Here is a 12,633-nt window from a genome sequence, read left to right as displayed (position 1 = left end):
TATTTACCTGAGAAAATCCGTAATTACATTTGCCATTTAATTGATTTAAGAGAAATGCAGTCTGCATTTTTATAATGAACATTCCCAGACTTTCACTGAAAGTAAACTTTAAAAGAGATGCAAATGACAACCTGTTTAATGGCTGTGTGCAAAACAGAGGTCGCCATCTTTGCACTGAAGATGTGTAAGAACTGCAAATCCAGAATGAGGCACTTGAAAATGAGGTAACTCAAAATAATCAGTACCATCATGCTCTGAGACATGGATGAAATAGTAAATGAGAGGCAGATTATGAGTGCTGGTGAACCCATGAGAACACATCAGAAATGACTATTTAATTTAAATGCTTGTATATTATATTAACTAGTCTGACATTAGCTGCCCTTACATGTACATATTGTATTCTCAGTGTAGTGAGTTCCATGTAGAGTTAACAACAATTGGATCTGGAGCACAACTAATAGAGCCTTCTCATCTGTTGCACAAAGAGAAGAGTGGATCTACCTCTTTGTCTCAGTCTGGGAATCTTGACTTCATTACTTAGGAAACAAAATTATATGATAATTCTCCATTGTCTGCTGGGAACCTATAGGGAATGACCACATGTTTGTAAAACCTGGTAATGACCTCTGTGTTGAACTTGATTGTGTTTCTGTCACTATGCAGGAGCAGCTGCCAAAGCAGTTGTAAGTATGGGCAGCTCTTTTTTTTTTCTTTTCTTTTTGGTCCAGTGTATGAGAGGTTAAACATTGGGAACTATGAGAGAAAGACTGACCAGGGATGCCCATTACTTGGGCTGTGTCAAAGGAGAGACTACAGTACTCTGCTACCAGTGTGGTTTGACAGCATGTAATGCGTGACACTTGACATGTCTCAGTACTTCCTATTGTCACACTTCTCTTTAGCTGATATTTCACAGGCAACTAAAGGAGAGCCTGTGAATTACTAATATGAGGCATTTCTTGAAATGTTGAGATAAGAAATCCTGTATGCAAGTGTGCTGTTCTAGTCCAGTAAGGAGAACATTTACAGGATGTCTGTGATCCTGAGTATAAACTCAGACCTGTTATTCACATATGGATTAGGGGTGGTTGTTGTGTTCAGCAATTCTACAGCATAGGACAGTCTATCAAAGTCTGATGTGCTGAGCCACCTTACAATGCCCTTTCTATGCCACATGTAAGGTGACACTGTCCTTCATTGTCCTTTTTTGTATCTCAGGTCTGAACTAGCTTTCTAGCAGATGCTTCTAGTGTACTCCAGAATACCACAAAAGCTACAATAATAAGAAAGACTCTGGAAGGCAAGACTATGACAAGTGGCTGAGGTTGTTTGGTTTGTTCAGTCTGGAAAAGGCTGAGGGGGGTCCTCATGATGGCCTGCAGCTCCTCATGAGGGGAACAGAGGGGCAGCTCTGCTCTCTTGGTGACATACCATCATAGAATTATAGAATAATTAATGTTGGAAAAGGCCTCTAAGATCATCCAGTCCAACCATCCACCAAACACCAGTGTTGCCCACTAAACCACGTTCCTTAGCACCCTTGAACACCTGCAGGGATGGTGACCCGTTCCAGTGCCTCACCACTGTTTCTGAGAAAGGTTTTGCTAATATCCAGCTTGGAATTCCCCTGGTACAACTTGAGGCCATTTCCTCTCCTACTATTTCTGCTACCTGGGAGAAAACGATGACCACCACCTCAGCACAAATGCCTTTCAGGCAGCTGCATAGAGGGAAGGTCTTCCCTGAGCCTCCTCCAGACTGAACAATCCCAGTTCCTTCCACCACTCCTCATAAGACTTGTGCTCCAGACCCCTCACCTCTTTGTTCCCCGTTTCTGGACACACTTCAGGGCCTCAGTGTCTTTCTTGTACTGAGGAACTCAAACTGAACACAGTATTGAAGGTGCAGCTCTCATCAGAGCTGAGTATTAGGGGGACAATGACCTCCCTTCTCCTGCAGGCTACACTATTTCTGATACAAGCCAGAACACCATTGGCCTTGGTCCCCCGGGGCACACTCTTGGCTCTTGTTCATCAGAGGGCATGACAGCAACAGGACCTGTGTCATGGAACAGTCAGGTGGGGGACAGAAGTTTCTCCACCAGAGGGTGGAGGGCATGGAGCAAGCTTCCCCAGGCAGTGGGCACAGCCCCAAGCTGCTGTGGATCAAGGAGTGTTTGGATAATGCTCAGAAATATAGTTTGATTTTAAGGTAGTCCTGTGTGAAGCCAGGAGTTGGACTTGATTCTTATGGGTCCCCTTCCAACTTGGAAGGAACTTGGGATGTTCTGTGATTCTACGATCACCTTCATTTTACTTGAGGGACAAAGGAGTCAGTTACATTATGCAAGTGAAAAGCAGAAACTGGAACCAATTATGCCAGTTGCTCCCTCAAGGGTCTGAATCATAGCAGTGTATTTCTCAGAAATATTTTTAAATGGTGCTTAAGAAAGTAGATCATAGTCTCATATGCATTATGAGCAAGTTCTGTAAGCTACCAGATCCAAGAGCATGTAATTTTAGTGAAGCTTACTTTTTGAAGTGCGTAATCCAGCAGAGAGAGAGAATGGATTATTTAAAAACTAGTAGTCCTAATTATGAAGAACTAAATTAGCATTAAAAATTCTAATTTGAATGTACATGCTTGTGAGGAATGGAAAGATACTGTCCAAGGAGCAAAGGAATCTAAGGAGTAATTTTCTATGTTGTTCACAGTAGAAAGGCTAATTTGTCAGTTGACATTTACTACATGGTATTTAATGAAATCACAAAAGATATGTGTGTAAAAATCAATAGTTCTGGAAAAAGAGAACTATTTGCTTACCTTGAAAAACAGCAGTTGAAGTTTGTCTACTCATGTTAGGCTAATCCCTGTTCTTCAGGAAAAGCCCTTTGGGAAAAAGACTAGCTTGAAATGAGCAATAATGCCTTTTGGAGTGGAAGTGTTCTTATGAAGTTCAGATACATTCCTCAATAACTCATTTAGAAATACCAACTCATTTCACAGTTGGGGATTAAATAATGGAATTATTTTTAACCATTGGGCTTCTTTGCCTAACAATTAGGCTCCGTGTCATCAAAAGGGTTAAATATGACTTATCCAGTTTTAAATCCCTTTCAAGATATTTGGTTCAGATATCTCAGGTCTTTCAGCAGTCAATATCGTGAACTATGTTTTTGTTTCCCCACCTGCCTCCCCCTAGCTCATGTGTTTCCAAAAAGGGGATGCCGTAACAGAAATACCAGCTCAGATCTGTGTCATAAAACATCTTTTGGAGAACATAATATAATCATATTTCTAAAGACATTTAGCAGCATTTGAGTTTGCATTTAACTACATAGTATTTATGACATTGAAAACTTTTACAAGTTTACATCTTTGCAGGTGTAAAGTATAATACCTTTCTTTTTTTCTTTAAATTTACTATTTGTTTCTTTTATGGCATTTTTAATAACGTTCAGTTTTCCTTGATGCCTCAAGGTATTGTTGTTGTAAAGCCAGCAGATAGTAATAACAGAATTGTTCAGGTTTTGCATATTCCAGAAAGAACATTAAAAAAATCCAGTTCCCATACACAGCCAAGAAATAAGCTTTAGAAGTTTCATCTTGCAGCGATGACAAACTGTGTCTTCTTACAAACAGCAGGCACAGGCCTCTCAGAACAAACTTCCTTTTATTTCAGTAAAAACAACAACAATGTAGTGACCAGTAGTTAAATTGCGCTGTCATTTATAATGATATAAATTTGGAGTTGCTTGGTTGATTTGGGGCTTTTTATAGTGTTACATATTTTCATAATGCAAATTAGTAGAATTTGATTCTGAATATCTATGTCCGATATATTATTTATGTTTTGACATTTGTGCTTCTTATCTTTGCTACTAGTGCTGCTAAAGTTTTAGAAGGCTATCGTTGTGTAATTTGCCTTGTGGGAATAGCAAACAAAATACTGTGACTGTATTGCATTAATGTGCTTATGCAATGGCATATTTATAGCCAGACAGCTCTTGTGATATTTCTTTCAATTTCTGGAAGGAAATAAAAAACAACATTCCCAGTTTAGGCCTGTTCTTTTAAAAATCTAGCAAATGAAGGCTATGGCTCTTTCTAGAGTTTGAAAAATGATATTGCGGAAATATTTTCATGAAACATATTTATAGTGCACAAAACTGGGAATACAGCTGGCAATGAGGAGTGAATTCAAGTGTCTTTTGTCCGGAGTCTATCTTTTTATGTATTTATTCAAGCAGAAAATACACCGTCGTGGTTTTGGTCAATGGGTTTCAACAACATAATCTAACAGATAGGGGTGATTTACTGGAGTAAGTCCTCCAACAAACAAGGCCTCAGAAGGACTTAAGACTAAGTTTAGTTGGGTGCCTTAACACTAGTTCATTACCATCTCCATTAGCACCCAGGTCCCCATGAGTCCTATAAATAACCTGACTTCTTTAGAACATGGTGGCAGTTAGCCAGCTTTAGTACCATGTATTTTTCACTCTCAAAATCAGGTCAGCTCTGGTGCTAGACATCATCCAATAAAGTTTGTCTGGGGAGCTGTGTTGTGAAATAAATCTGACATTCAGGAACTGCTTCGGTTTTTAGAGTCAGATGATTTCTTCTTGTCTGAAACAGAGGAGTCATCTCTGCTCCAGAATTTTGGGTGACAGGGTCTGCCTGCTTCAGCGAGGGGAGGAAGCCAGGTGAGCTACAATTGATAAGACAAGAATCTCCCAGTTTTTGCCATTTAAAACGAGGAAATAATAAAATATAATAAAATATTAATAAAAGCTGAAAATTACTGGATTAACAATTAGGATAAAAGAAGAAATTAAATGTCTTAGGTGTTGGGTTTTTATTTCCTTGGCACTGAAGATTCTGTAAATTCCAGACTGGTTACTGAGGAAAGACAGCTGTCAGTTCTTGTTTCCCAATGAGTAAGGGAAAAAAATTAAAAAATCTGCTAATCAGTTTTCAAAGCACATTACTGTTGGTTTCTAAGAAAATAATAAAAGAAATAAAAACAATGGAGATGTATGGGAAAACGTCGCTGAGTCCATGGAAGCCTTTGAAGAGGTCAAGTAGATAGAGATTTATGTGCAACCCCAACTGAGTGGCAGGCTGGGCAGCCACATGACTGAAAACAAGTTTTGTCAGAGTCTGTTTGTCAGGTTGAGTAATCTAAAAGGGAGCAGAGGGCTGTTTCAACAGCCGTTATAAATGTTTAACCAAAGATGTAGCCATTAAAGAGCACTTACACATTCACTTAAGTCCAAGTCTTCAGCATCAAATAGATGACTTTAAAAACATCTTGAAACCAAACGTTAGCACTACAAATTTACCATACATAAGAGAATGATGAAAATATGCCCTATTAATTGCATTTGTTTTCCTACCTTGTTGTTGTTGTTTGTTGTTATTTTTTAATCCTTCTGTAGTTTAGCATGCTGGCTTACACAGCTCACTATTGTTCTTACGAAAGGTTCACCAACAATCCTTCTATGAGTCTTTATAAATGGAAATTAAGCAAACCCGTTATTTCTTTTATTTAGAATTGAATTCAGAGATGCTTCCACTCTAGTGAATTCGTCCTTATGTCCTTCCTTTCATAAATCACAGATACTACTGCTAAGTATAATGCTGCAGTAATTGTATCAGTAACAAAGAAGCAAATGAGGAATGTGATATTACCTTATCCAGACTCAATAGACACATTCATACATCAAGAATTCACTGACTCTTTTGACTGTAGAGATGGACAACAGCCTAAGAGTAACAATTCTCATATCCTATTTGTAGCTGGGGACCCATGTGAGAAGCACATACTCTTCAAGCTTTTGTTCTGACTGATGGAAGTGGTCACTTTCTGTTACTCTATGTTTGTAGTTCACTCATCAGGTTATTCTATCATGACAATTTGTTGCTCTAATATGTTTTTATCAATCTCCCAATCACTGTGGTCTTTTTTTTAGAGCTTTACTGTAGTCTTCATTCAAAATTAATTGCAAAGATGGGTATTTTACAGAAATCTGAATACATATGTTTTGCAGTCTGTTGTAGATAAATACATAGATAGGTAGGTTGGTGGATAAATAGATAGGTAAGTAGCTAGACAGACGGGTTTATCTACCAAATGCGTTCTCACAGAAATAGCATTGAGTTATCCTGAATATACGTGTGCTTCCCAATACATTCCTATTTATTTGCGTTATTAAGTTAGTGTTCATTAATTCTTTCTTAATGGAATCTTCTATCGGTCACTGTCTTGTGTACCTGGGATCAATGTTAAGCTGACAGGACTACAATAGTCATTAATCTTTTTTTCAGTAGTGGTGCAACCTTTGTGTTCTTTGAGCGCTCTGGAATTTCCCCACTGTCTGAAAACTGAGAATTAATATTAACAATCTGCTCTTTGCTGGCTCTTTTCTTGGATGTGATTAATTTGGACATGCTGATTTAAGAATATCTAAATTCAGAACCTGCAGATAACTAGATCCTTTCTGTTCTCCCTTTACTTTAAGCCCAAAATTATAATTTAAAATACTATTGTTAAAGATCTATTTGTGTTGCTCCGTTCTGTTGCTCCTGATGTTTTATCATTTTATGTCTGTTTGAAACCCTGCAGATGGGATGAGCTTTGGGTTTCTGAAGTTGTTTTTTTTAAGTGGAGATACAAATTTCTTTGCAGATTACCTTTGACTTGCACGAACCTTTCAGATAAACGCCTGTCAGCTGCGAATTTTGCATTATAAGCAGCTCAGTCCCGTTCATAACTTTGCAGTAGGGAGTTGCTTTTGTTTCTTCATTTATTTATCTAGATCATTCTTAAGAGTAACTTTCAGTGTGATTTTTCAGTCCTTTGCATGGCAGTTCTTCTAGAATTTTGATCTGCATTTACCCATAAAAGTCATTTCTGCTTCACTGCCTCTATGAAATGTCAGCTCAGGAGTTTTTTCCAGATTAAAAATTAAAACTTAGAATATAATTACTTATATATGCACATACACATCTGGAGTCTTAAGAAGGACAGCTTTTGATTAGGAGCATTGTCTATCCCAATGTCTATGTTTCTATATAACAATAAATGTACCTTTGGCACTATGCACTATCTTTCTTCTTCAAAAATGTTTACAAATATTTCAGTGTTTGGATAAAATACATAAATGCATTCTAAGTTATAGTAGAAGAAACAATGTAGAGATCAGCTATCTACCTATATACACCCTTACACATAAAGTAGTGATGATGCATATTTAATTATTCAGTGCAGTATTAGCTGTTACTATAAGTAGTGTACTGAACTGATGAAAGGAAGAGATTAAAGAGCCTATTCATCCCTAAATTAGCTGGGTTGTGCTTTGACTCACGTGGCAAGGAGCACAAGCCTGCCTACCCTGCTCTCACCACAGCAACCCTATCTTCTCTGTAAGCAAATCCAAATCTGCATGGCTGGCAGATTAAGAAATAAGAGACCATTCTTGATACAAATCCTAAACCACTGTAACCACAGCCCAAATTTGAGCCTTTTGAAGACAAAGTAGTTGTTGAGCTAACTAAGTTATAATCATGCACATGCTGCAGCTCCACACCAGAGCATCCCACTGATGTTGCACTAGTAAAATAAAGTCCTGTGTACATTTACAAAGTAGAGCCTTGGGTTGTCAGGAATGCCAACCTTTGTGTTTTATTTTTATACTTATTTTACTTGGATTTGCATCCACAGCAGGACTAACAGACGGAATATCTTTTAAACCACTGTGGAAGAGTTTCATGTTTGCTGCATCACTACAGAATCATTTCATCAAAGAACCCATTGCATAAATGGTATAGGCTACAGAAACAGAACAAATACTCATGGAAATGACAAAATAGTGGCTTTTTAACCTCAGATACTGGAAATATGAAGTTGTCTCACAAATCTTAAAATGGGAAATTGGGGTATAAAAAGAAGCAGGATTAGTTCTGATGTGAGTGGTTCGGGACATTTCACATTATTGAAGAGAGGAATAGAAAATGGTTGGGAATAACTTGTGAAAACAAAGTTATTTTAAATAGTTTTGTTAAAAGTAAAGGAAGACTCCTGCACACTCTAGAAAAAAGCTCTGTGGTGCATGTTCATTCATTCCAAATGGACCGTCCTTACTTCCTTTGATCTTTATCTGTTTCATGTCCCAAAATATTTGCTTTCCTGTGGAGCCCACCATATTCAGAGCAGTGTGTTTGCACACTTTAAAATGCATATCATGTGTGCACAAAATGTCTTCATTTGGCAGATTAGCTCACAGATCAGGTACTATTCAAAAGAGCAGGATGGCATTAGAAAAGGGTGTCACTCACTGCCATGAAACTGAATTCCCCTTCTAGTCGAAGGCCAGGAGTTAAAAGCAAAATAGATACAGATGATTAATTTTCAAATCACACACCCTTTTAATTGATCCAGTTAGATTACATTTTAATAGGGTAAATGCATTTTTAAAACTACTATGAACCGAGCTGCATTCACACATTTCCTGACAGAGATTTCCAGGCTGGCTGAAGAAGTCACCCTCTTCTTCATAGACACAGCTGCCTACTGTTGCCCCTCTGATCTGCCTCTGAAGCTGCTCTTAGAAATGCCTCTACCTATTCCAACCAGAATAAACTGCATTCTGCTGAACAGCTGAAATGTCCTAAAAAAGCCCTGGCTACAGATTTGTCTTGGTGGTGCTGTGTGAGAAAGGCCAAGTCTGAGCTACAAAACCACACCAGCAGAAGCCTCCTGCATTATGCAGCTGTTTTAGGAAACCTCTGTGCTCATGGCAGGTTGCCACTGGGGCTTGTTACACTGCCATATTAAAAAGAGCTAGATTCCCACAATGAAGCTGAAGCACTTTGGTGGTATGGTAACAGGTACTCCTGTCCTGCTGGAGCACAGTTATTTTTGTTACTGGGGATTTGCACATGTGAGGTAGATGAACTCCTTCATTCACACCCACACAGAAGTCAGGTGTGTCCTAAACATCTGGGCTGGGTAGGTAGATAGGATCGATTCTTTCATCTTGCTGTGATGTCATTTCGTTAATGTAATGTGACCCTCCCTGAAAAATAGATGAGGCAGTGTGTCTTACGGAAAACAAATCCCTGTCCTTTCCTTTCTACAGGTGTGATGTTGAGAAATGGTTGAGCAAAACCAAATAACTTTAATTGGCAAGAGAAGATGTGCAAAATTATCCTGTATTAATACAGGATAATATTTATTTAATAATATTAAAACAAATATCAAAACAGATTTGCAAATGTCAGTAATACTGGGAAGGAAGAAATATCATTAAATACCAACCCTGCAGCTAGATCTAGTGACATATATTGCCTTTGTGTTGTTAGATTAACTTTCAGATTACTGGTTTATATAAAAATAAACCTTGCTGTGACTAAAATGTCTTCCTATTAACCAACAGAGGTGAAGAAATATGAATTATATCAAACACAGTCAGCTGACATGTCTTAACTTCCAGTTGTTTCACCCACTACTACAAAGAAGAAGTGCACTGCTTAAATAAGGAAAAGCCAGCTGAGGGTGAAACGTGTTCTTTCATTATTCTGCAGTGTTCCAACATAAATTCCAAAGATAAATGATACGTCTGCTTTAGGGGAGCAAACAAAACCAGCCCACTGTCACAAGATTTTTAACATATATTTAGGCATGAACTTAAAATCAATATAATTGCTTCAGTATGACCCTTCATAAGGAAACTCTCACTTCATGACGAGTAAGCCCTTTTGCTCATTATATTTTTGTAGCTTGTGAGCTACCAGTGCTTTGAAACAAAACCTCACCTTTTATTTGATTAAAAGCTCTTGCACCAAAATGGTTTTACATAGGTCAGGATAACTTGTAGAATCTTTTTTTGGTGAATATGCCTTAGCAGTGGATTAAACATGAATCATTAGATTGTTGCTGTGACCCTTATTCCTGGGCACTTACAAATAAATATATTCCCCTGTGGCTTCACCAGACCTTAGAAAAATATATTTGTATGCAAATATAAAGTGAAAAGTCATATGGCAGTGTGACCCTTGGGATCACTGTGCAGTACCTTAGGGCTGCAGAAATGTCTGACAGCTTTTGTATTGGAAGCTCCAGGCCATTTTCAGTAGGGACATTTAAAATTATAAACCCTAAAGAGCAGCGTTTTCTACTAACAGATACAACATATACAACTTTCTCAGACATTTCTTCATTCTTACTAATACTGCCTAGGGGGTAAAAGAAGAGAGATTCAGATCCACAAAATGCCATTATATGCCATGGGTCAAGGCAGGAGTTAGTCGCTTCCAGCCTAATCCCAGAGTGCCACGTGGCCAGGATAGCCACGGTCACACTAGAAGGTAGCAGGCTTGTGACTGACTTGTTGCTACTTCAGCCAACACCAGCTGGCTTCCAGCCGAATGGCAACAACAGAATGACTTGAGCTGTAGGCTTCTGTTACAGGTTGATGTAATTTATATCCATCACAGAACTGTGGTGGGAAATCACATTATAGGAACTTCACTGTTCTAATAGTCTATTAGAAGTCTATTAGATAACTTTAGGCTACTGTAAATAACATCAAAAGAGTTAACTGAAATGGGGCTTTTTCAGTTACAAAGAAATGATGGCTTTGGATGAGGTTCCATACGTCAAATTTGCTGCTGTCTTCATAATGCAGAACAAGAGAGCACTTGAATAGCAAATTCTTTTCTATGAAGTCAGGTAAGCAACTTTTCCAGCCTCACAATAAAAATAATAAAAAAACTATTTATAGTGGCCATTTAGGAGAAGATATTCAGCCCAGTTCTTTCTGACAAAATATTTGTATCTTTCCTTGGAAACCAGAAGAGTTTTCAAAAGAGCGTTTCTACAAATTTCTCTGACAAAATAGACCTGCTCCCTTTATTAGCATGCATGATATGCAGCCAAACATCAACTTGTCTATGAGATCACAGGATGACTGTCATGCATAGGATGTGCCCACTAGATAATTAACTGGTTAATATATTGTTTCAACCTGCTAAGGCTTCAGTGTGCGGTCAACATCAAAACCAGCATCAGGATTTGTTTCTTTAGACCTGCAGCAAATTACCACTGCATAGAAGGAACAATTGGTAGTATATATATAGTATGAATATGTAGTATATTTTATTAATGCTATTAATTCTGAATTGACATGTAGTATATTACATATATATCCACTGACTGGGGATATAATCCTTCTACCTCACAGTGATACTGTATGTTCAACAAGAATAAATGCAGAGAAAATCTCTTGGCCCTTTTAGCGCACAGAGAAACATCAGCAGTGCAGACCACTCCCTCAGTAGATGTATAGCAGTGCTAAAAACTGTGCTGACAATATGCACATATAGTGGTTTTAGAAACTTACAAATTAACCAAATGTTGTCAGGTTTTTTCAGGAGGAACAAGAGCCGTATCCCTGAAATTACCTTCCACCCAATTACAAAGTCCTCATCCAAAATAAAGGGCTGCTGGTGCTTTAATCTCTCGGTTGGAATATTTGTAATGGGTTAAATAGGCTGCATTTCTGAGTGCTTCCTTCTCACAAATTCCCCGAAGGAAAAAAAATAAAAGGCTGCAGTACAAGTGTGTGCTATTAGTGGTAAAATAAGACCAGCAGAGGTATAAGCAACTGAAAGAAAAGTGTTACAAGGGAGCGCAGATTTCACATACATTACAGAATGTCTCCCATTTAAAGCAGCATCTTGATCTCTTTTGTAGTTAGAGTAGTACAAAATAAGTGTAGCCATTATTTCCTTGCTTATAAACAAATATATTTTGTTATCAGATTTCTTCCACTGATGTAAATCCTAGATAAGCTCCATCTTATACTCCAAAGACATTTTAAGGAATACAAACATCAGATAGAGAGTGAAGGGTCAGACAGTTTCGTTATTTAATGAGAAGATAGAGCAAGACTAATTAATCCACTTTGTACTCCAAATTCTTTAAATAATATTAGAAGCATTTTTAGTATTGAATATGTGTATATATTTATTACAGGATAGTGTTTAAAAGTCCCCAACCCTTCAACAAGGCCACTGGTCAGAAAAGTACTGTGGGACTATTATGGTTATGCTCAAATAAATTGAAACCTTCACAGCTAATGTTGACACCAAATTGTTGAGCATAGCAGGAACCTGCCATTAGTAATTTACATATTTGCTTCTAATTGTGCCTATGCATCATAAAGATAGTTCATATTTGCATTTGCTGCCTTCTGAACCAAGTCATTTTCCAGTGGCACATATTCACTTTCACTGGAGGTAACTTTCATTAGTGATAATTAAAGGAGAATTTTTACTGCATTATGCTCAAGGAAACAATAAGAGGTTGCAGAGATTGATTAATAGCTAAACTAGGCTTGAGACATGTAATCAATCTCATAGGCACAAAAGATTGTTCCTGTTACGTAATGAAACATAACAAAAAGAAAAGAAATGTTTATTCTGAACAGCGCTTACCCGTTAAGTTCTGTTGGAATGCACTAAATGGCCTGATTTATTTTAAAACACTCCCAACAGAGAATAGCCTCAGTCTATGGGTAATGACTTTTTGCCCTCATTATCTGCACAGTCTGTGTCTGGACTCTGACT

This window comes from Excalfactoria chinensis, chromosome 2 (assembly GCF_039878825.1).
Source record: "Excalfactoria chinensis isolate bCotChi1 chromosome 2, bCotChi1.hap2, whole genome shotgun sequence".
In the NCBI taxonomy this organism is placed as follows: Eukaryota; Metazoa; Chordata; class Aves; order Galliformes; family Phasianidae; genus Excalfactoria; species Excalfactoria chinensis.
Note: the sequence above shows the minus strand (reverse complement) of the source record.